Here is a 26,318-nt window from a genome sequence, read left to right as displayed (position 1 = left end):
CGCTAGCTAGTTGTTTTGATTGAAAAAATATATCCAAAGATGATATTTCCTCTTCTGTTCTTCCTGATTAATGCTGTTACCTCTTCTTTAGAGTCTTTTCTGAAGATTATTTGAAGGTTATTATGCAAAATCTCCCACTTTTTAGGTCCAAGTTTGAGATGTATTAAGGAGCCACATGGTGCAGCCACTCTCTCTCATAGAACGTCATAGAATGTCAACAGTGTATTACAACCACAATTATTTAAAAAATGATTGGGCCTAAATATACAACATTTAAGTGTGGAATTGCTAATAATACACAATTTATTTACTAATTTTACTGATTAATTACTATTTTTTTAACTAATTTAATTACTAATTATTATTATCATTAAGTTCATAGCAAAGACTTTGTAATCCATAAATGATCATCATAAATGTAATTAAATTATTAATATATTAAAATTGTCCTGTTCCCACTTTTAGATGACACTAGCTTATATAATGAAATTTCCATATTGGAATGTGACAGCGATTAATTTCTCCCATCAGATTTGGCAGCTGGTTAACCAGCAGCCTGTTCAGTGTCCTCACAGCCTGTCAGTTCAGTAGTGGTACAGGGAGGGATGCTCTGCTTTCACTACATCACGGCCTGTTGTGGACAGAAATCAAACACGGTGCACACCTGGCATAGCATTAGAGATTTATTTAGATCAGTTCCACAGATCTACACATTTACCAACTTTTTTATTTTGTTTCAGAAGTACTGAGTGGTAATGATGCAACAGGTATGCAGGCTGTATACAGGATTCACAGTCGAGCTCAAAACAGTTGTGCCTATGATATGTTTACCAGTCAAATCTGCCTTTTCTGGCTTCTACTTCTGAAACTGTTGTTTGCATTTCAGTAGCAGAAAAGTTTTCTACATTTTTACTATTATAGCCCTCTTTGCAACAAGTGACAGCTCTCTCCACTGCCGCGCTACTTCAACAGAGCTTTCCTTATATAGAGCAATAGGGGCGTGGTAGTATGCTATTTACCGATAGCGGGCTTGTGCCTGTCAATTTAGAATGATTCTGATTCACTAACGTACACACAGCGGTAAGAACAAAATTGGCTGGTGTACATGTGTCATGAATCTGATGGTAATTTTGCACGTGCACTTATTTTATGCGCAAAATAAGAACATTTCTATGCACATATTAGTGAATGAGGCCCAAGATCTTTGGCTGAGTACAGACACGGGCTGCAGAGAACACACAAACTCAACAACAGCTAAGATCTAATTTTGCCAGTCATCAAGTTACTCATGGAATTAACACTGATTAGCAATAGTTGATATGATGCCATTCGCATTTTCATTTCAGTCGGTGAAAGCGATGATGAGCAGCAGCTAAAATTCAGAAGCTGCTAGCTGAATATTTTGTATACTGCTACTCTGTGCTAATGAGAGACAGATAGTTAGTCATAGCTCAGCTAATCTGTGTATTTTGCCAATCATGACATGAGAATCCAGTCACTTGCACTGGTGTGCAAAAAAAACATTTTCACGATCACACCCTTTAATTTTCAATCACAAGTGAAATGCTGCACTGTAGGCTGCTGTAAAGGAGAGTAGCACAGCAACACTAGCAGGCTAAGGTGGACAGAACACAGTAGAGTACAGTGATGAAAAGATCTGCATTCAATCAACTTTATTTTAGCCGATACCAATTTAGTTATAAGTGCTGTGGAAATGGACATAATACTGAATCTATCATGTGAGTTACTGTATTACAGTACAGGTAATTCATCCCTACCTCAATGCCTTACCTGGTCTTTTTTAGTGACTGGCCTTTTATTTGTTTGAGATTGGCACTGTTTGAGATTCAGCCAGTCAAGACAAAAGCAGGCAATCCAATATCAATACAAAGGGACACCTACTTTTCTGCCAGAGAAACATTTACATTGCCCACCATACAAACACAGCTTTCACAATACTGATTAATCCAAGGCATGGTGGTTAACCCACACACTGAATTTTTTTTTTTTTTTTTTTTTTTTTTTTTACAAAACTGAGGAAAACAGAACATTAGAAAACTTCCATCCAGCCATCAACTAACTCCTGTGTACCAGCTTCTCCATTGCAGGGTCACAGGAGTCTGGAGTCTATTGAGGTAAACCTGGACAGGTTGCCAGTCTATCACAGGGCTGAGACATAGACAGACAGCCACTCTCACATTCACATATACAGGCAATGTAGTGCTGCCAGTTCACCTGTATGTCTTTGCACTGTGGGAGAACCTGCAGGACGCTGTCACAGTCACAGGGTGAACATGCAGACTAAGATAAGATTAACAAAGGGAGGTTTTAATACAGGCTTGATGCAACTAATGATTATTTTCATTATCGATTTATCCGTCAATGATTTTCTTGAATAATCAATTTCTTGTGTGGTTTTATGTTTTTTATGGTCCTGGCTTATGTTTTATCTGTATTTTATGATTGTTTTTTTTCACAGAGTGTGCCACTGTTTTTTTGTTCTGTGTTCTTATTGCCTGTGTTGTTCCTCTGTGCTGTTAATTTATTGTGTGGAACTCCAGTGCAGAGTCCAAAACAAGTTTTCCTATGGGAACAAAGAAAGTATATCTTGAAGTTGATCATCACTGCCAAAAACAGCTGGCTAGAACTGGTAATATGAAAAGGAATTATTCAACCAGGGGAAAAACACTAGAAATAAATGTGTGCACACTGAGAGAAGTAAATGACAGTGAAAGCCTCCCTCTCTTGTTTCTGCAGCGGCATTTACTCTCAGTCACTGTATCTGTTTACTGCCTATTATATAATTTGTTTTTGTCTAAATATGAGGAACTCTTGCTTATTTGCCAGTTATAACAACAACAATAACAGCCGTAGTAACAATTCCAGAGAACTTTACTGTTGCAGTTGCTTATAGAGTTATGTTTTTGACAATAAAACAAGTTCCTTTTTCAACTGTGCAATGTCCTGCTCAGTAGATATCTTGCTAAGAACTCTTAAGCAACTCAGTATAAGGTATTCTTTCAAATTGTTTGTTTATGTTATGTGTTTCTGATAAAAAATGAATATCGGTTGATTGTTACCCATTTTGTTTTTGTTTTTTTTTAACCAAAATATGGGAATCTGCATTTGCCATCATGTGTAACTTCAGTGTCACATACATACACATTCTGTGAAATTATGTCTAAACATCATTTTCATTTCATTTAATAAGCTTAAAGTGTTACTGACCCTGATTCGAGCCTAGATATTGGTGACATTCTCAGCTTTTATCCTGAAGGCCAGAAGTGCATACAAAAAATGTTCCTGTTGTTTGTGTTGGTTATTTAATCTCTACATGCTCCCATTATCCCAGATTGGCCAAATAGATCACCTGAAACAGTGCATTGAGCAAATCAGTAACTGGATGCACCAAAAAGGATAAAACCAGAAGAAGAGAGACTTAAAGTCTGTGCTCACATAAGAGGCCTCTCTCCAGAATAAAAACCAGGTTAGACACCTCTGTGTTGTCTTAGATTCAGACCTAAATTTCAGCAGTCACATTAAATCTGTCACAAAACAGCATTCCACCATCTTAAGACAAACAACATTTGGAGAAACTGTTGCTCTTGTCTCCAGCAGACTAGACTACTGTGATGGACTTTTCTCAGGTCTCTGTAAAAAAGTAGATCCAGTTGAACACCGCTGCTAGAGTCCTAACAAACACAAAAAAAATCAGAGCATATTACACCAGTCCTCAAATCACTACACTGGTTGCCAGTGTGTCAAAGAATTGCCTTTAAAGTATTACTCCTTGTCCATAAATCTAAGGTTCAGGATCAGTTCAGGTTCTAAATAGCTGCCTCTGGTTCCTAAAGTTAGCACTAAACATGGTAAAACTGCATTTAGCTTCTCACTCACAAACTACCTGAAGATCTAAGACGTGAGACAATGCGTCTACTTTTAAATCTAAATTGAAGACACATCTGTTTGCCATGGCTTTTAATTAAATGTTAAAGGTGCAATTTTATGCATTTTACTGTTCTATTGATTTTACTTGCCTGTTTTATTCTTGCTTTTATTTTCATTGTTCTTATATTCTTTTGTATTATGTAAAGCACTTTTAATTTCCTTGTGTATGAAATGTGCTAAATAAATAAACTTTGAGTCAGTGGCAGTTGGGGTTGAAGATTACAAGTTTGAAAAGTAAAAAAATCTGGGGGTGTGGAGTTAGAAAGCAGTGAGGTTACCAGACCTCTGTAGCTCGCTCCTCATCTCTGCTGGAGGCTAGCAGCTCCAGGCTACACTAGCTACTACTAATCGAACTGTCTGTTTGTCAATTTGCATTGTCGGTGATGTAGGTGCCATGCTTTGACAAGGAAGAAACGTTGAATAAAAGACTATCTCTGATCAATGGCAGGGATCACAGGGTGGGCAGCAGGGTGGTGGGCAGCAGGGTGGTGGGTACCAGGGTAGGCAGCAGGGTGGCAGTGGAGGGCAGTGGGTGTGGGTCCCCACACTTCTTTAGGCAAATGATGACAGAAAATAGCCAATTACCATTTTACTAACTGTTATTGTACTGGAATGTATATGAATAGATTGGACCACAAGGTCCAACTGAAAGCAGAAATGAGCCATATGTCTCTAAGTCTTTATCTCTCCCCATCACATTCTGTTTCTGTCCATCTCTTATTCTCTTTTCCTGCTATCCTCCCTCGGTGAGTTTTGTCCTATGTCTCTCCTTCCACTTTCTCCTGCCTCTCACTCTGCTCTCCTCCATCTCTTCCTCCTGGCCAGCCTGCAGCATTTCTTGCTAAAGCTGGTGGTATCTTCCTTTCTGTCCTTCCTCCTCAGTTTTCACAAGAAGGGTCAATCCAGTTGCATTACCTACAGTAGTCAAGATGAGAAAGGATCTATTGGTTAAAAAGTTTTATATTGTAGTAGCACGCTAATATTTGTGGTATAGTGATATTTTGATCATGGCTAAAATATATTTCCAGTCTGACATTTGAGGATGCAGCCTATTTGTGTGCAGACTCATGTGCAAAATTAAATTGTTTTACAATTACAGTTTTAGGAGCTGGAAAACAGAAGGGGCAGCCCTCCATTTCCCCCTGAAGATCCACCTGTGTCTGGTTCTGCATCAATTTGATCCTTTTCTTTTTAACTTGTCCTTTTTTCTGTAATTAGTCCTTAAGCTATTTGGATCAAGCCTCATCTTATTAATAATACAGCCCAAGCTACCGACATTTATCCTGTACACTACCAGGGGGAATCTCACAGAGATCAAAGCTCTGTATACATCCTTCATTAGTGTGCACACACACACACACACACACACACTTGCATTATTCGCAGGGGAGGTTAAAGTCATGGAAGATCTGCTCCAACAGGAGACTCCGTAATTGTTGATCTATTGGGGTTGCATAGGTATGAGTCAATCTGTGAAAATCACATGGTTGAAGGATGTCCTAGAGCTTTGCAAGTACTCAACCTTAATTATAAAGCATAGCGACTTTCAAAGAATAAATGCAGCTCAAACTGCTTTACAGTTAAAGACAGCAGGCAAGGAAACAAGTGAAGACATAAAATAAAGAAACATTTCAGTTAACTGTTTCGAAATATATCCTCCCATTAAAAGTTTTGCAGGCACGTGAACTTCACACTACACAGAGTCACTGCTAGGGATGGGGATTTAGACCATTTTATCCCATTCAAATCAAATATTGAATCCACTTACCAAATCTTAAACCTTTGTAATCCCTTCTTGAATCTTATTAGGTATATCTTTCAACACTTGCAAGTAAGACTAAAGGAACAAAGATTAAAATAACTACAACTCAAATATGTCTATTGATGTCAGTTTTTATTGGCAGCCTAATTAATGTTCACAACCTATACCTACTCTGTAGCTTCCTATATTTCACAAGCCACTGATTCAGAGCTATGGAGCTGATCAGATTCAAATGTTGATCTGATATGACTGAGAGATTATTGAATTGACCAGAGAACAGACAAACTTTTTATTTTAGCAGTTACATCTAAATCTAATCTAATTTGCTGCTGATGTTTGACATTTTAGACAGTGACTGTTGGCTGAAAATGAGAAGCTAACTGTTTTCTCTTTGCTAATAACAAAGAGTAAGGTGAGATAAAAGCTTTGATAAGAGATTCGTTAGTATCAGAGCTTATCTAATAAAATTCTGTCGACTGGGAACCGGATCCAAAGTGGAACTGGCTACTGGAATTCAACCCTTGTCACAACTAAAGCTATTTGTGATAGGATGCAGTTGCTTCCAAGGAAATATTGATTTGTTCTTGTGACCTGCTGCTTCAAACACAAAAGGTCTGTTTCCAGGGAGATTTCACAGCTCTTGGTATGGAAGTGAAAAAACTCTCCAGTACCTATTGTAATCAAAATCTCCATCATTCCACTTTACTACTTAAAGACTTTACATTCAGGGACTGGAAGTTATTTGCTGCTTCATAGTGTAGAAACTCAATGTCCTTAGGAGATTTTGCATTCAATTCTAAATCCAGTTCAAGTCTTGTTGAGGTTGCATGCAGAAAAAAAATTCTGATCCCAATGGTGACATAAATTACTGATGTGTGCAAGAATGAGAATTTAATAGCCCCTACTATAACACACTGTGGGAAAACTGCAGTGGTCTTACTCTACACCAGAACTTGAGTTGGATGAATACAAGGCATCTCAGTTTGGGACATTTTCTTGACTGTGTGAAATAAGCCTCTAAAAGTCACTAAACATGTTTTATGTTCAAACACATAGGGTAAAACATAGTGAGCTTGTGTTTCCCTCTCTCTGCAGCTCAAACTCTTTGCTGGATCGGTTCCTCCCGAAGCTCCATGCTCTCATTATCCCCAGCCACATGGTAGTCATGCACAGCTCTGTAATTGTATCCGAAGTTACACAATGTGTCAACACTGTAGGCAAGCACAGACTCTACAGCACTTATGCAGCAGCTCACCATGCCAGCTCATGTGGAAAAGCTGCATTCTGCCTCCTGACAAATAAGCAAGTCATCTTCACTACCCCTTCACAAACAAAAAGTCTTCTACCAGATGCAGAAGGACTTAAGATGCAGCAGTCAGTGTTTGTGTAGTTTCTGTATAATTATTTATTTTGAGAATCTGTGAGATTGTTTCTGAGTGTCCTGTAATTACCCTGAGAGCTGACTGTCAATCCAACATGTCCTCTGAGAAGTGTTAGTGTGCTGTGTGCTGAGAAAGCAGAATCAAGCAGAATCTTTCAACTCTGTCAGCTCTGACAGCTCCTGACAACATTAACATTTTCTCTCTGTCTGTTTACACTGGATGTCAGAAACATTTAGACCACAAATGTCAACATATGAGGATACTCTGCTCTTATACAGGCTAAAAAACCTTAAAGTTCCCCACCACTCAAAAATGTGTTTTTCTTCATGTTCCTACAATTGGACGTTTGAGCTTCACTGTACGGAATGATGTATGTGCAGAGTTTGTTTTCACATTCATCTGCTAAAAGTGAAAAGTTTCTCTGTGCTCATTGAAAATCCAATTTTAAGTGATGGGTCTACAAGCATGATCCATGTCATCACAAATAGTTTGGAAGCCAATCCTATTCAACTTACAGAAGTGTGATGTGGAAACTTGAAGCCTACAGTGCACATACACTGAGAATGGACTTTACAGTGAAGTAGGAGACATCTTGTGTAGAACAGGAAAACTTTAGAAATTAAATATACTAGTGCAGTGCCCATTCAAAACGTTTCAGAACAGGCCTATTGCTTATTATTTCTTGAGAACCACATATGTATGTATCAATTGACAAACGTTTCAATTAAAATGATAAGGAATTAATAAATTAAATGGTTCAAATCCAGACAGAAACTTAACCAGTGAGACTAAACTGAGGTTGAACTGTAGAAGCAGTTTTTTTGCTGCCAATTAAACCTGTCCTCCTGTTGGCTAGTTTTACCGCCTCTGCCTCTGTTTTTTTCTCCTGTGTCCACTTGTTCTTCTCTCTCGACCAGTTTCACTGAGCAGGATGCGTGCCTTTGTCCTGCTCAGCAAGTTAGAGCCCAGAAGCCCCATCCCGCTGTGATGTGATGGAGCTTATATCAAACAGCCCCCACTGCACTCAGACATGGAGTTGAGTGGCTCACTGTTCGCTTGTTTATTCAAAGTTTATTAAATGTGTCGCATGTCCAAACAACTTCACACTCGACACTGCACTTCCTTGGGTCCCCAGCAATACACCCGCTGAGTGTGAAGTCAATCGACTGAACGGGCCAATTTCTCAATACCTGGAGAGACCAGTTTCTTGTCCCCTAAATGCCTCTCATGCAGGCTTTCGGTAGACACTACAATTTACTGATCTTCCCTGAACACCTAACACGCAGGCTATCACTAGACGCTATAATTTACCCATGTTCCCTAAATGCCTCACAAGCAGGTAATCGGTAGACGTTACAATTTACTGAAGCTCCCTAAATGCCTCACATGCAGAATATCTGGAGACTACAATTTTGAGTTGAGCTGAAGTTGATCAGATGAACTGTAGTGCCCATTCAAAACATGCCTGAGACATCCTGCACTATGTCTTGAACGTACATGCCGAGTTTTGTTCACAGTACACAGTTCAATAGTAGAGCTTAAGTCTCTTAAACTTTTTCAAGTCATAAACACTACGGATGTAACCGCATCTCTGACCACAATGTGGGTTGCAATTGCAGAGTGGTGCTGTCCATATTTCCACTCATTGAGTCCATGGGCAGAAAGAGAAGCAAATCAACATTATATATGAGGTATCTTTTATATATTTTCTAGAGAACTGTTCATCCAAACAACTTCACACATTGACATTGCACTTCCTCGATTCCCCAGCAATCCACCTGCCAGGCATGAAGTAGATCAGATGAATGGTTCTCGAGATATGCGAAGGACAAACATATATACATACAGACAGACAGACAGACCAAGATTCCTTGCTTTACATAGAGAGATATAGTGCAGAGAGATTAACTGCAGTGTCCATTCAAAACATGTCTGAGATATCCTGCAGTAAGTCTTGAAAGTTTCATTCACAGTACACAGTTCAATAGTAGAGCTTTGGTCTCTTTAACCTTTTCAAGTCATTATCACTATGGATGTAATCCCACCTCCGACCACAAGGTGGGTTGTAATGGCAGAGTGGCCGCTGTCCATTCATTGATTCCACGGGCAGAAGAAGAAGCAGAAGCAATGCTGTTTATGAGGTACTTTTATAAATTTCTCAAGAACCAATCATCCAAACAACTTCACACTCAACACTGCACATCCTTGGGCCTTCAGCAATACACCTGCCAAGTGTGCAGTCGATCAGATGAACAGTTGTCGAGATACAAGGACACACATACAGACAGACATACAGAGATTCCTTCCTTTATAGGTAGATTTGCATATTCACAGATTCTAAAATTTTTAATGACGGAGAAGAAGGAGATGTCATTTTAAGATTTTAACAAGATAATTGAACTTTTTGTGGAAAAACTATACCAGACACAAATTATTATTCAAAGTAGAGTGTTATTTTATAAACATCTTAAAACATGTCTGGAGGGAGTCTTTAACATTTATGAACTGCTTCTATCATGTGCTTCTGGGTCAGTTTTTGAAGTGTCTATTGGCATTACTGGCTTCTACTGGAGATAGTGTAATACTGTGTTGGGTCGCACAGGAGACCATAGGTGTAGATTTGGGTATGGACAGCAGGGACATGTCCCTACCAATGTCAAGGTGAGAGGTGCTAGTGTATTGTCCCAACCAATATTTTTATGATCTCAACAATCTTGTGATTTTAATGCCATATAGGGTAAGGTTTATGTCATGTTGCTAGGTTTGTGTGTTTCCGGTAAAAAGTGAGCTATTTGGAGATTATTGTGTTGATATTTGGAGTAAAACAGCAAGATGTGGGGGACACATGACCTGATGATCTGTCCACTGCAGGGCTGTGCTACCTGGAGTGTCTGTCAGATGAATGAGTGGTGGTGAATTTGAATCATACATATACAGTATATAAGCTGTCTGTTTGTCTGTATAAATTCTGTCTGTTGAAACACAGTCACTGGAGCTGTCCAGTGCTGAATTCCTGGATCTCAGTTGCCTTACAAACTAAATTAAGATGATTATTTCCTGACATGAAAAATGAAATCTCTAAATGTACTCTCTCCGTACCCCTGAAAACTGGAATTGAAATCCAAGTCTTTAGAACATATACCATACAATGTGACAGATGAATGTCAATGTGAGTGACATTCAGCCTGGTATAAGTACAGTGTAGATGGCTTAATTAACTGTATTAAGCATTTATTATTACTCCTTCCAAATTGATTAAACTGATCCTCAAATGTACAATAATTCCTTTCGGTCTGTCTGCTTTAATCCATGGTGTACACACACACACACACACACACACACACACACACACACACACACACACACACACACACACACACGAACAGCAAATGTGTCCCAGAGGAAAATCCTGAGCCTCCCTGTTCCTCATCTCTGTGATGCTGGCTCAGTCCTCCCTTGGGATCAAAAGTCCCTCACTCAGGTGCAGTGGAGCTCAGTTAAACAGTCTACACAAACAGTATCATACACTCTCATTCTCCTAAAAATGTCCTCCTCATCTCATGTACATATGAATACTATTTCCTTACAGTAACTCATTTCCTGTTGACTGTTGGTTAATTCAGCTGGTTTTAGTATGGTTATTGTTATATGCTTCTTATATGCTTGATTCATGGATTCACAATACTGTTAGTCATTGTGACAGGCTGCTCTTCAGATGGGATACTCCTCTTTTCTGAGGTCAGAACACAAGCACTGGCTGGCAAATGGGGAAATCCTCTCTCTCTCTCTCTCACACACACACACACACACACACACACACACACACAGAATACACTATCATCCATCAGTGTGATTCCATCTGGCAGGGCTATCCCCACGATTCACTCTGCCCCACTTTCTATAGTAGGCATTTTTCCAATAATACAGTTCAAAACAAGATTAGCTCATTGTCCATCCTGCACCACTCATTTGTGCACACAGACACACATACACCTAGAAAGTAAGCTTTTGAGAAAATGCATTAGGTAATACAGTAATTACAATTATCCAGGTGCTATGTAGGACACTTTAAAAAACACAATATATACTATATACAACAAAACACAAGTACTGGTGGCTGGGAGCACTTAAAAATTTCCACCTTTTTACGGTTTGGTAGCTGCAGTAAGCACGAAGTATCCTCCCTGCTCCAGCCTCATAAAATCAAACATGCTGTTCTCTTTTCTGCCACCAGAAGGGGCAAATGCCCTCCCTCATCACCACTCTATTCTGATGAAGTGAGGAGTCCCACAGCAGCTTGCCAATTGTCTTGCTTATCTCATGTCATACAGGGGTTGGCTATATAATCATAATCTGTTACATACAAGGTTGTAGACATTTAGTCAAAGATCTATTAGAACACTGTTAACACAGTGCCAAGTCATGGAAGTCCTTAAACATGATGTTAAGACAACTTCATTTTCAATTTGGATATATCACACAGCTGTTGTCGTTAATCTGTATGTGTTGATTTTGTCAGACTATGTCGGATTATAAAATGATTTGATTACTGTGGTGCAGCAGCTTGGATGACATTTGTCCTGCTATTAAATTACTGGGCTATTTCTTCATCAATTCTTGTTTGACAAGAGAAACAGACAAATGTGTAAATGAAAACAAGAATACTGTGAATTTAACTTCATTAAAACACAGTATAAGTGATCAAAGAGAGCAGTAGAGGACATAATGGAGGTTTAACAGGCAGTCAGGACTCTGAAGTTCAGAAGACATCCTTCTGTTATCTATAACACACTTCATACATATGGATACCATTGCATCCCATTACTGCCTCAAAATAGATAACTAAATAAAGAGATTAAGTAAAAACGCTGATATCACACCATTAACTATCAAACTAAAACACTTTAGAGTGTTCCCTGTGAGATATGCTCACTTCTACTGAAATGTTTGATCTTATCAATTGCCATAAAGCATCTGCTTAATTAAAATAAAAGCAAACTGCACACACAATTAAAGCCTAACTAAACAGTTCAACTGAATTTAACACAAACGGAGAACATTCTGATTATCTGCTCTTGAATTGTCAACATAATGTTATTCATGCTACAAGATCATAACATGAAGCAGTGGTGGCCGGCCAATAGAGGGCGCATGTGCCACACCCCACCAGCCACACATTTACTTAGGAGTTTGCAAGCTTAATAAATTACTATTAAATATTTGAGCATATGAACTAGTTTTTTCTTTTTAAGCATTTTGTTATAACTACAAATTAAGTTCTTCAGGATGAAATTAACCGCAGCAATAAATCTATGTTTCTATTCTCTTTCCTAAAGGGTGCTGTTCCAGCCATGCAATACACAGTAATCCTCCTAATACAATGGATGTTAAAAAAACAAAACAAAACAATGAAACATTGGGATTCATGAGTCAATGGTTTAGTAGCCAATCAAAAGCTCACGCAAGGAGGCTGTCCCTGATTGTATTTCTCACACTGTCAATATGATTGTTGATTATTGTGAGAGAAGCTGAGACCTCTAGCCACTTTATTCTACTCAATGGTGGAAGTACTGTATTACATTAGGTTTAATGTTTGTATTACCAAATGAGGGGAAACACTGCAGTAGTTTAAGCACCGACTTTACCCAACCTCTTCCTGTTTTCATCTATTTGTAGCACAACACTCGTAGGACACATATCTACATAGAGCCATTAGCACAAATTTAGCCATTGCTGGCTGCACTGGTCCAGTCTAGCACACTGACTGTATATAAATATGGACATCATGAGAGCTCCCCAAAAAGAGGCCAAAACATCTGGATCGCCCCCTGGTGGCTGGCTGCAGTATAGATCATAAATCCTGGGACATGACCCATCCCAAAAAAAATTACATCAAGTACATCAAATAAATTTTTCCCAAAGATGATTTCTGTTATTTTAGGTAGTTTGTATCATGCTGAGGTTTGTCCAAGTGTTCATTTTCTGATAAGTTTGTTTTTAATTAGTTATTTGACAATATAAAAAGTGAGTGTGACGTCATGATTGACAGCTGTGACAGCCGCTCTCACACCATCAGGCGGCCAGACGGCCAAGGACGCAAACTCTGGCTCCAAATGACATCACACAAGCAAGATGGCTGCTTCCAGAAAGGAGATATGTTGGCTTCACCTTTGCATAGCAGTATGACGTTGTTGGCATTAAGCATTAAGCAGAAAACGGTAATCAAATCAAGACAGTGTTTTTTATATGTTTATAAAGAACAGAAATTAATGTTCATTCAGCATTTATGTTGAATTTAAATGTTAAAGTTTAAATGTTTTATTCATTCATTTTATATTTATTTATTTACCTTAAATTCTGAAAATCAAATTTCAGACTTAAAGAATCCGCAGGAGCCCTGCACTCTCTGTCTTTCTCTCTCTCTCTTCTCCTTACCTGTTCTCTCTCTCTCTCTCTCTCCTTATTTTCTCCTCCTTGTCCTCTCTTTTCACTCAGGCGTCTCTTTGCTGGACCATCAGCTGAGTAGTTTCTTATCTCTGCTCCTTCTGTGTGTGTGAACGGTTTGATGGGAGTTTCCCCTGCGTGTATGTGTGATCTGTCCTCTTCCAAGGTCTCCATGGTGATGGAGGTCACATGGCTAAGGTCCTATCTGTTTATGGCGGCATCTGGAATTTGCTTCCATCCTACATCCTACTGATCAGAGTCTTCATACATGTTATAAATCCATCTATAATTTTGTCATCCTGTTTTTCCATGCTGTATTTCTGTAATTTTGCTTTCTTGATCTATTAAGATGGGTTCTCACAGTAACAATAATTTCATCTTTTGTCACAATGATTGTTCACATTACTAAGTAATCTACCAAAAATGTGCATTTGCATGTATTTCATTGGCACAGCGCCTTGTCCGATGATTACATTAGCCTACAGCAAAAGATGAGAAAGATTCCATTTTTTTGTCAGAGCCTCTTTGTCAGCGCCTCTACTCTGCTGACACAGCAGCCTCATGTAAATGAATAGGAGGGCCATGCTAATGTTCGTCTCAATAAAAAAAACATCAGATTAAGAATCAACAATTGACAGATATGCTATATTTAAGACTATACTTATTTCCCAAAGTAATACTAATGTATGTATATGGTGCTTAACAGCTTGTGTAAAATTACAGAATATTAGGCTTTGTCCATTGGCTCGGTTGGGGATGAAGGCAAGTCCCAACATCACAGTCAAACATAAATTGTATGGGTGAAGCTATATAGCTTTGATACAGTATTTCCTTAAGAATTTTCCTCTAACCCTGTTAAGCAGTGAGGACAGCAGGGCAAATGAAGGATGGAACCCCCGGTGTGGCAGAGAGCAGGGCAGCAGAAATCGAAAGCAGCTCAGAGAGATTCTGGGCTTCAGTGTGGCAGTAATATAAAATGCAAGAATGCTTCTGCTGGACCGCACAGCTAGAGGTTATGTATAATTTATCACAGTACATCAAAATACTCCCACTAAGTTAAGACATGGGTAGCACAGGGGAGGTGGGTACAGAGAGAGAGAGCAGTCAGGGAGTCTCTTCAGCACAACAATACAAGAAATACAGCCCAAGTTCACTGCATGATTGAAGGGGACTGAAGAATAGTGGGAACTGCATTTTGACATGCATCCTACAATAAGTCTGTTGTCAGGAGATAGATTATGTTGAAGGATATGCTTTACCACTTCAATAACAGTCACACTGACTATGTTTACATGCACACTAATATTCAACTATTATACTGAATATGAAAATATTTTAAATTTGATACAGGTCATGTAAACAGCATATTCTGTTTGGATATTCTGAATTAGGCCTGATTCCCAATGAAGCATTTTCCGATTAAGACATTTGGGTTTTAGGAGCATTCTTTGAACATATATATACAGAAAATATGCATCTCAGTTGGGGTTTTCACCGCAGTTTGCGATATGCAGCCTCTTGCCTATTTACGGTCAGCTCTGTGCGTTGTAAACAAACCAACTAGCCAGCAGTTTGCTAGGCTGGGATAGAGATGTATGATGAGCAGGTTGTGTAACACACCCATGCACAGGCAAAATGACATATGCTGGAGCAGGAAGGCAGATAGATGAAAGGAATGAGAGAAGAGTGGAGAGTTGTTCAGGGTGGCCTGGAAAAGCAGAGCGCACCTTCTCCACGACAGGGATGGAGGGGAATGGTTATTATCCTGACATGCAGCCATGGACTGACGGTGACGTGTTGTACAAACATTCAGCAGTGTAGTAAACATCATTGGACAACCTAGGTACTGGATGTGCCTGTAACTATAAATTTATCAGTCATATCAGTATCACTTATAAATATCAAGCAGCAGTTCATTAATGTTTTTCACTGCGCTGGTTTACTTCACCTCCCCCAGAGATTTTGTGATTCCTGTTCCCACTGGAGTAATCCTGAAAACCCTCTGGAGGTAAACGGGAATATTAGTGGAATATTCATTTTCATTAGTCATGTAAACAGCTTAGTAGGAATATTGTCTTTTTCGGAATAAGGGCAAAAACCAGAATATTTTGTGGGATGACGTCCACCCAGGTGGAAACCCTGGCAAGTGTCGCAAGGGAACACGTGCACTTCTTGTGAAAGTGTCAAGGTGCCCTTTGAGCCCTATCCCAATGACAGAAATACACAGATATGCCAATTTATACATATATAAATATTTTTATCAGCTGCACAAAAATTAATAATTTTAAAATATTTCCATTTTTGTATATTCTGGGCCACTTTAGGAAAAGTCATACAATTTAAGGTTTAAAGAATGGCATTTAGGGTGTCTTTACTGCTTTTCAAATGTCAAAATGGGTCAAATTTGACCCGAACAGTGTGTAAAGGTTAAACACATTTTATTGGTCAAACAACAGATGGTGCCAAAAATCTGTAACTGACTGAAGCGGGCCACCGTCCCTCACAACTAGCCTACAGTGCCAGATGGATGGAGATGGAGAGAGACAGTGATTGTCTCAAACAAAGTGGCTCAAAAGAAAGCCAAGTTAACCAACAGAGTAACAGTAACATAACAAGTGTTGTCATCAACTTGACTACCTCACTGTCTCTCCTCTGCTCCGCTGAGCTCTGTGTGTGTGGTGGGGCAGCCCCACCTGAGGTGAAACAGAGGAGAGCAGAGAAACTCAGAGCAGCCATAACTGACAACAAAACGCAGAAGAGTCTAACACTGAGCTGAAATGAAACAAGTGCACATAAATTAGGTAACCATTGATAGGTGACCATTTCTGCCAGACAGACGTTGCTTAATCTCTAATCTTGACTAATCATGTTCAACAGCACTGCTGGCAATCCCTGAAAGTACCTGGGTCTTGGATGTAGTAACACCTCCTGAGCAGTGCCCAAACTTAAACATAGCACAAAAACTAAAGAAATTTGTGTTTGGTAGATTATTTCTTTGTTGTAACAATGCTTCTTGGCAATAAATCTTATACCGTTGGAAAGCCTGTTCATTTCCCTTTTAAATGGTGCCACACTTTTGAGGAACATGCATTTGTGGGATGTTAATTATTATTAATTAAAGAATAAAATCATTTTTCATAAATTCCTGCGTACCTTATTATGGTGTAATTAAAGATATGTACATTATTATATTACTATATTGTTATTTTTTCATCTTCCGATGACAATACAAGCCTTCCATAGCTGTGCACTTGAGAGAGGTTAAGTTTTCCTGTTATGAGCTGCTGCAGTGCTGGACCAACATGCCTGCTAGGAGCTAATTTTCGACTTTTTCTATTCAAATTCATACAATGAAGTAGAAGACATAAGCATAATAAATCTCTGGAGTGTGGGTGAAGCTTGCCTGTCAAACACACATGCATAAAAAAATGATTGTCATGACTGCCATGAGCAAAAACAATTAATTTTAGTACACATATACATATGTAACGTACTGATTCATACGAGGAAGCTACACCATAAGTTCCAGGAAGTTACATGGTAAATGTCGGGAAGTTACACTTTAAAATCTCAGTTGTTACTCCCTTGTTTCTTGTTGTTTTGTTTTCTTCCGCTGTACCTACATTTCAGTACCAGTAAGAACTGGTAAGTTTTTTATGTGTACGGATTCATACAAGGAAGTTACACCCTAAGTTCCTGGAAATTACATGGTAAGTGATGGGAAGTTACCCCGTAAAATGCGAGCTGTATTATAAAGTGTTACCCTGAATTTTATGACATAGGCCTATTAGTCATACTAGGCATAAACTAGCCTAAACTAGCCATTTTTAGTTTAGAGGTTCACGCATCAAACATCAGTCTGTGTATAAATAACATACTTAGGACCTGCAACATATCTAAGAGAGAGGAGATGGCATTCCTTGACTTCCATACCTTTGCTTGATCTGTGCCTGTTGTAAGTGGATGGAAAGCATTTAAGTCATATTAGACCTGTGCCAAATACAAATTTTGAAGAGACAGATCTATTGTGTTGATTTTACATCTATTGTCACAACAAATCATGACAGACAGACATTTTGGGGCCATTTAAAAAAAAAAAAATCCTCCTCCCAGCCCCCCAGTAAAGGCTTAGCCCCCCCCCAACCATAAATCTCTGGTGACACCCCTGCCTGACAGTTGGTTTGTAGGTTTGTTTGTCAGAGTGTGTTTGACTCGTTTGGGGAACTTGGTGTCGTCTGGGGGGATTTTCTTCACTTGCAGAGGTGACAGCGAGGGTTTAACTGGCGGAATAATCAATATAATCCATAAAAAAAAACATCCTGTGTGAGGTGTGTATGTGGCTGACCCGAGCCAGACCCAACCATCCCCATCAGAAAGAAAGCAGCTGTCATCTCACATATTATTTATTTATTTTTCACAATTGAGCACATGTTTCTTAACCTTTTACTGTCTAAACTAAATATAAATAAATTTTATAATGAGGTAGGCTGTGTGGCCCAGGTGTTATTCACCTCTTCAACACCAAGCCAGTCTTTTTTCCATTTTTTCAACTGTAGAAGCAGCAACTTTCTTTGCCATCTTATCTGCTGGGGGGGGGGGGGGCGTTCATGACAGCCCAGGATTTAGGTTGATTTCTATGGTAACAGTTGGAACTTTTTTAATGAGGTACCAGTCCATCTCAGCAGCCAACTTCACTGCAGGTGCAGGATTGCCTGGCCTCTGCCAGGTATCTTTACAGCAGCGTAGTGTGAAGAACAGCGCTGTTCGTGTGAGTGTGTGTTAGAGACAGAAATGGAAATTAAATGAATTGAATGAAGATAAAACCATGGCTTAATGTAGGATTAGGATATTGGTCTAAACTGGTAAATATACTATACGTAAATCTTGGGGCCAATTTTTTCATTCTGAGATTTCTTGGGGCATTTTTCCTTTGCTCCCTGTTAATTTCAAAAGCTGTCTACAACCCAAACAAGCAAACATTTGTATTTCTGCTTGATAAGTTACTCAAATCATTACTTATCCAAATACCTGCAGATTAATTGTCTGTTCATTGATTAAATTGATTAATGAAATAATCTAGCTCTAGTTCAGGTACATTAGTCATCCTGTGTTTAACTCTGTTGCTCTAGTGGATAAGCAAGCCATCTAACACAATGGTCATGCGACCTGGGATGCCTCGTGTAAACCACAACACTTGGGGGCATTCTGAGTGTTTTACAACAGAACTAAAAGCAGCCTATTCAAAACTCTCTGACTCATTAACCAACATTGTGGTTCATTCTCGTGAAAAATACATACTTTTAACTTTTCTCTTATTTTTCTGCTTTTTTAGAATTAGAAATCAGTACTGATACTGGAAAACATAACTATCCATAATATTCCAAATTTGGAATGATGCATGGCAACCCTGCAGAAGGTACTGTCCATTAGTTCAACATACATACATATACATCTTGTTGCAAGACATGGGTGTTATAAAAAGATTTACCAGGAAGTTTCATGAGTGAAATAGGAGCCAGGTTGAAGTAAAGTGCAAATTAGAACAAAAAGCTCCATGACAAAATATTTCCCTGAATTCAGTGAGCATTGTACATTGAACTAACAGTGGAGGAGTAACAGGCTGTTCAGAACCTATCACGTCATAAGTGTAAAGCCATTCATTGTGTTCACATAAGATGTGTTGTCTAGGCAGCACATCAAATCCAAGAGCTGTGAAAGTACCAACAGAAACTCTCTCTGACACCATGAGTGACTCATCAACTAGCTAATGTATTTAAATAGTCTGATGAAGGTCAGAGACAAACTGTTCTCTAAAACTGCACTACAAAAAGCAACCAAAAGCTTAAACATGGAGCAGATTCATCAGCACAGCCATATCCTCTGAACTGTCTCCTTCATGAAATTGCCTTTAAAAGCATGACATCAGTGGTGGTGGTGGGGTGTCTCTTTACCTGATCATCTATTTTCATGAAGTCATGACTCATGTACTGCTCTTGAGGTCAACTGTGAAATGAAACACATAACATCAAAGACATAGGCAGGATGTAGGACAAGCAGGTCTGTCAATGCCAACATTCAGCATTTGCATTTGATACCACTTATGTAAGTGTAAGTGATTTATTCATTAATATGTATTGTCTGTGCATGATGTGAGAGTATCCAGGGGTGGAAAATATTTGGGGTTTGTACCTTTTGCATGTTTTACCCCATGACATAAAGTTTAGGTGAAGCACACAGACAGAAATATTTTGGAAGTAGGGGTGTCAGACATACACAGCAATAGGTTTATGCAAATTAACTAATGTCCCTGACAATTTTAAGATAAACTTCTTTTTTTTTTTTATTCTTTTCAGAAAAGAGAAATTTATCTCAACATGAGCATGGATAACAGGAAGTGTTACCAAAGCCTAGAGAAGCTTGAAAATGCTCAGAAATAGCTCTTTATTACAAATATTTACTGCCTCTGGCCATTTTGTGGCATGAGGGATTGCATCATCGCTGCAAAGCAGTGACTGCAACAACTAAAACTAGAGACATGCCAACTACCAGGAGAGCAAGAAGGGACTATTGGTTGTGACTATGAGTCTGGTGCAGCTGAGATGAGGAAAACATGGACATGTGGGGATAACTGCTTAGGCTCACATGTCTTCCAAGAAACGGTACTGACAAGGACAAGTGTCAACTCAAACCAGGTTAGAGAGAGAGAGAGAAACAAATGCCCCTTTAACACACCTTTTTACATAAATATGAAGGTAATTTTACATTTTGATCTCATGTCTAAAGCACCCCAGTCACTTTCACCTGCAAGTCACAGCGGCAATCTGAATAGGTCAGACCTGTAACATTTCTGTAACACTTTCAGCATGGCACAAGTCTGAATTAAATAGAATGAAAAGAATGCCATCAAATTTGGGCTGCAACTAACAATTTTTTTCATTATCAGTTAATCTGTTGATTTTTTTCTCGATTAATCAATTAGTTAGGTGGTCTATAAAATGTCAGAAAATGGTGAAAAATGAAGATTTGGCATGAAGAGATCTCCATCATTACACTCTGCCTTCATGGGTGAACATTGCTATTTTCTTCTGTTCTATTTTTCTGTCACTCCCACTTCCCCACGCTGTCAAAATCCTCTCATTTCCAGCTCTGACGTCACCATACCTGACCCAGTCATCTTTCTACCCACATTCCTCAAGCTAATCAGGCTGTTAGTGCTACTCTTTAAATATTGTTGCAATTCTGCAAACCCACCCCCTTCCTGTCACAACCATGTCCTCCATGTTGTCCAGAGAGACCCAACTAAAAATCCATCTAACATCTGGCTCATTCCACCACCACCAGTGTCTAGACTCCAGGAGGGATCCTGTCCTATCTCCTATCTTCATAAGGGTTTACAGCCCACATTGACGAGTCTAATCACCAAAATGTGTGTTGCAATTTACAATAAATATTGCTATTCATTTTCAATTGATCTCTCCTTATTGAAAGTCCACAATTCAGAGATACTCAGTTTACTAACAAAGAGGACTAAAGAAATCAGAAAATATTCACAATAGAGAAGCTGTAATCAAAGAATTTGGCCCTTTATTTCTTAAAGATTGACTCCAAACAACTAATCAATTATCAAAATATTTTACCTCACTCCCATAATACACATATGATCTGTATTTAGTGGCTGCGGTGCCATTATCAGGCATTGTGTGGAGGTGTCCTCCCCTCTTCCTAGCAATGTTTTTGTCTTCCCTCATGTCAGGGTTGTACAGCATTACAGGTTGTGTTTCTCCAAAAGTTGATTGTGGTTCAACTTTGTCACTGCAGCACCCCTGTGGCCCCTAAACCCCGCAACCTAAATGCACAACACACAACCGTCTGCTGCCAGCAGGTTACCTGACGTTGGTGACATGTGCACATTGCAATCATGATGGGAAAAAGAAAAGGGAGTCATTTTCTCTCAATACAAAACATAGTCTCCTTGAAGCCTATGACAAACTGCCAAAAACAAGCCAACGAGATGCAGCAGCGAAACAACAAGCATTTAAACAGCTGTTCTGTATTTTCAATCAGTCAATAAAATTCAGTAAATAGAGAAGTTGTTTCATTACATTATATTCATGTAATAAATATACAAATGTCAATTAGATGGTAATCTGCATGAGAAATTGAGAAAAAGAAAAAAAATTGGTTATAATAATCATCTGCTTATAGTGATCAATTTGACCCATTTGGAGGTGATCACTATAAACAGTTTCCACTGTATTTCCAAAAAACCCAATTTCCACTCATTTGGCGCCCCCCACCTCATTTGGTGCCCTAGGCGACCACCTATGTGGCCTATGCCATTGGGCTGGCCCTGGGCCCACATACTGCGCTGTTGAGCCACCCTAAATCACTGCAGGGAAAAAATCTATGGAAGAAGGGTGCTTATTTCCTATCTATTCATTATTCTAAGTATTTAAACCCAGCAAGACTTGTCTGAAGCCACAGATATACTCCTGACCAGACACGTACACAAACAGCTGCAGACACCATGGATGCGTAGTAACTTTCTGGAGCCTGCTTGGAGGACACATTCCACACATGCACAATAGATCAGCGTCTACAGGAAAACAGTATTGTGACGGCTTTGATGACAAAATTTACATCACGTGGACCCTTGCATACGTGGAAGGTATTATTTCAGCTTAAGCAGGTTAGTTGCACATTAGACACATAGCATTGTAGGCTAGACAATGTCACACATGCTACAACAACTTCTATCACCAGCAGCTCAGCTTTTATGGTTTTTGTTTTGTTTTGTTTTTATTTAACACACAAATACCGTCATAAATCAGATACCCCAGTGAAATGTCAGGAAGGTATAAAGGTATGAAAAAATAGATACTGCCCAAGCCTACTAAAAATAATTTTCCGCTCTTGGTACGGGACAAAACAATTTTAAACAGAACCCTTGTACCTTCTATCCATATGCCTAAACAGTTCAACTCACCACTGTCTCAGCTCACCGTTAATCGGTTAGCTGCCAAGAATATTTTTGACCGGTTACACATGTCAGTCTATAGGTTAATCTGCATACTCACTCCACTAACGGATAGACAATTATGTGTTCACAACATCAGATATTCTTTTTGAATGGATAAAGTACCAGTGTAGGCTAGCCAGTGTCTTAAAGTATGATTATAGTGAGTGTGTTAGCGTCAGTCAGCCCTAGAAGTGTTTGTTAGTCCAGTTTAACTTGTAAGGCTCTTGTAACATGTTTTTCTGAAGTAAAAATGAGTCCAAAGCGTCTTCCGACGTCTCTACTACACAGTGTTGCATTATGTGTTGTTTGTAGCATTAATGTTGCTAGGCCAGTGAGTGTCTTAAAGTCTGTTTATAGTGAGTGTGTTAGAGTCAGTCAGCCCTAAAAGTGTTCTGAATGCTCGTGTAACGTGTTTTTCCGCCACGAAGGAAATAAATTCATGACGACTGAAAACAAGCCAAAGCTGTAAGGAAACAAGCTGTAAAAGTCACCTATATTGAAATGACAAATGACACAAATGTTATGAAAGAGACGAGATGAGTGTATGTGGGGCAAAAAAAAAAAAAAAAAAGTGCAAAAGTGCTTGACTCTGTAGCAAAAACAATAACGGGGCTTTTCCACCACACTTAGCCCTGGGTTATGACCCCCATTAACCCAGAACTTACACTGCCTTTAGCCCTGGTCCTTTCACACATATACAAGGTCCCATATGGGATACTACTGGGATACTGGACCTACCCTTAGCCCAGAGCTAACTACCTTTGATTTTTAGGGTTATCCCCACAGATACAGGGTTATAATCACTTGTATGAACTGAGGTAGCAATCTTGTGAAAAAGTCAGGTCAAGCTTTCTTCATCTGATATCCCTCCCACTGGACAGACACTCAAAACAATTTGGCCCTCCCAGGAGAAATCAGCATTAACACCATTTTAATGCACAGGCTTACCCAACAAAGTAAAAGGGCCCACAAGGCTCAGGGGAAAAAAAAAAGGGCGACTCCTGCCCTTTTTGTCTGTTTGTGGTGTCTGGATTTAGAGGAAAATGAGACATCTCCTCATGTTTAGTATCTCTGCTGCTCCTAAGCGGAAACTGAAACGGTAATGTTTGTTTTGTTGTCAGCAAGAGCTGCTATGCTATTTTTCACCTTTGCACTTTTATTTTCACTATTTTTTAATCGTTCAGTCATCTCTTTCTGTTTCTGAGAAGCTTGTTTAACCCTCTGAGCTTCAGTTCCCGGCACTAACTAACTGATACTCAGAGTTTTTAACAACAGCATTTGACGCCGGAGCGGGAAGCTTGAAAGCGGTTAGCTGAGCATGCCGGCCAGTTAACAATAAAAACATTAAATTAAAATGTTATATTAAAACAGAATCATGCTCGCCTTAAGTTTGATGTGATTGGAAAGTGACATTGTTAGAGCCCTGGACTTTACTGCACTAATCAAAGACTTTGCCAGGCGCAAAAGCGTGCATTTGCGTGATGTATGTGTGAGAGATGGCCTACAGTAAGCCAGCCTGTACCGTTTGATGACACAATTTCTGTATTGTATTATGTATGCTTCACTATGGGCTTGTAATAATTACATGACTTGTATTTGGAGCCGCAACAGTCATAACATTAAACTGCAGTCATGAGTGATTGTTGATGCATTATTGTATGTAAATCAAGTGTGACTGATGTTTATGCAGGTTGGACAGGGCAATAGTTGGGTCATCATGGTGCTGGGAGTGGGATGGGGGTGGGGGTGGGGGGCAGCCAGTTACTTTCCCCCGGTGCTGGGACTGAATGTAGTTAGCAGCACATGATCTCTCACTCCCACCAACAAACAATGCCCCACGAGTTAGTGCAAACATGCAGCCAACATTTAAAACAGAGACAACCATCAAATCCTCACATAAAAAGTTGGACAGCTGGAAGAAGCTGGAACCAAATATCCTTTGCCATTTTTGATGATAAATAATTTAAACAGTTAACTATCAAAAGTGTTAGACTGTGTGAAGATGAACTAATCATTTAATTGACAAACCTTCAAGCGCTGGAAAAAAAGCATTTTATAAAACTCAACTTGTCCAGGGGCAATTGAAACAATGGATAATATAAGCAATTGAACAAGCAATTTCAACAATTTCCAACCTTTTGGGCTTTTGACGTTTAACAAAAAGCAGTGTGTAGTTGGGGTCACATTTCAGATGTCTATGAGTTGGTAATCACTCCACCAGATAGTGATTTTTTCCTATAAACTTCTCACATGCTTTCATTTCAAAAAATGTTCAAATGATCCAATACTGGTGACCCTTTGGAGGGGCCCGGCCCCTAGGTTGGGAACCACTGGGCTAAACAAGCTAACTGTATATAAAGTAGTGTAAACTAGCTCCACCTCCAGCAGCTACAACAGTAATATGCTGATCTAACACTGATGCTTCAGTATTAATAATTTAATGATGTCACATATAATCATAATGATAGGCTATATCAGTCAGAGGGACCAACCAAACCACTACTTTTACTGCAATACTTCAATTACATCAAGCTGATAATCCTTATGTAGGCTACTTTTACTTAAGTAAAGGATCTGAGTACTTCTTCCACCACTGACTATGAAGCTCCTTTAACAATATCATTGTAATAAATACCAATGGGCTACAAATTAATTTGAGCATCACTGAAAAAATACTGTTAACCACCTCTAACAAGTCGTTTATTACATACACACACACACACACACACACATATATATATATATATATATATATATATATGTATATATATATATACACAAACACACACACACACACACACACATACATACATACATACATACATACATACACATTATTTTGTGCCTTCCCTCCATAGCAACCCTCCATCCAGCTGTGCTAGTGGTGTCTGGTCTGCGTATGCACATTCAAGCCGACAGCATCATGGAGGTGTTAAAGCATGTGTTGGGGACCCCCGTTATGCTGCTTGTATGATATAGTGTGATAGTCACATCACATTTCCGAATATTTATGGTGTGGTTCTTATTACTGCCAAAACCCCTTTGTGATTCAAGACATCCTTTAAGGAACTCTCTTAATTTCGCCGTACTTAGTGCCACTGCACCTTCATTACAACATTGCTTCTTGTCCCCATAAAAAACGCTCGCTAGTTGGGCGGTAGCGAGCCGTCAGCGTGTCAGTCAATCCAGGAACTTGGATTTATGTTGAAATAAATGGCGCGTTGTGTATTAACCAAATCTTTGATTCATTTTTAAGGATTCTTTAAAAGATTTGATGCCACATTTAATGGAGAATTACGCTACGTTGCACTTGGAAAATCAGCAAGGCCACATTAAATAGCAGAAATCTGAAAGGCGACAGCAGCATGAATCTCCCCACGCGCAGAGAACGGCACATAGTGCTGCTGTTGAAGCTTAATGCAGCTGAGAGCAAAGTGAATGTGAAGCATACGACCATTAACGGTGACTGTCACATAACAAAAAACACACATTCAATTAGATGTTTGATCGCCGGCAGTGCGTCTTACCGGTGTGAGTCATTCGTCAGGCAGCGGTCGTATTATTAAACTGTTGAATCCTGAGTCCGTCACGCGTTCGATCAATAACCTACGCGGTTTAAAGCCCGCTTACAGTAGCTCTTCACATTATGGTCGACCGGAGGCACCGGCAGCTAAATCCAAAAGCAAGTCCTTTTTCTGGAAGCAAGAGGATGACTAGCGACAGTCACTGGAGGAATGTGTGTGTGCGTGTTTGTGTGCGTGAG

The 26,318-nt window shown here is 39.3% G+C and overlaps 1 long non-coding RNA gene across 1 annotated transcript; it reads right to left on the bottom strand.

Moving 5' to 3' along the window:
- Positions 1–1,656: 1,656 nt before the first annotated feature.
- LOC122993139 lies at positions 1,657–26,318 on the bottom strand. Its single transcript, XR_006406344.1, has 3 exons — positions 26,083–26,318; positions 19,488–19,539; positions 1,657–4,863 (listed from the first exon to the last, which is right to left on the bottom strand). It is a non-coding gene; the product is annotated as an uncharacterized LOC122993139 (long non-coding RNA).

The sequence above is a fragment of the Thunnus albacares genome, chromosome 12 (assembly GCF_914725855.1).
Source record: "Thunnus albacares chromosome 12, fThuAlb1.1, whole genome shotgun sequence".
Classification (NCBI taxonomy): domain Eukaryota; kingdom Metazoa; phylum Chordata; class Actinopteri; order Scombriformes; family Scombridae; genus Thunnus; species Thunnus albacares.
This window is presented reverse-complemented; position numbering and strand designations above follow the sequence as displayed.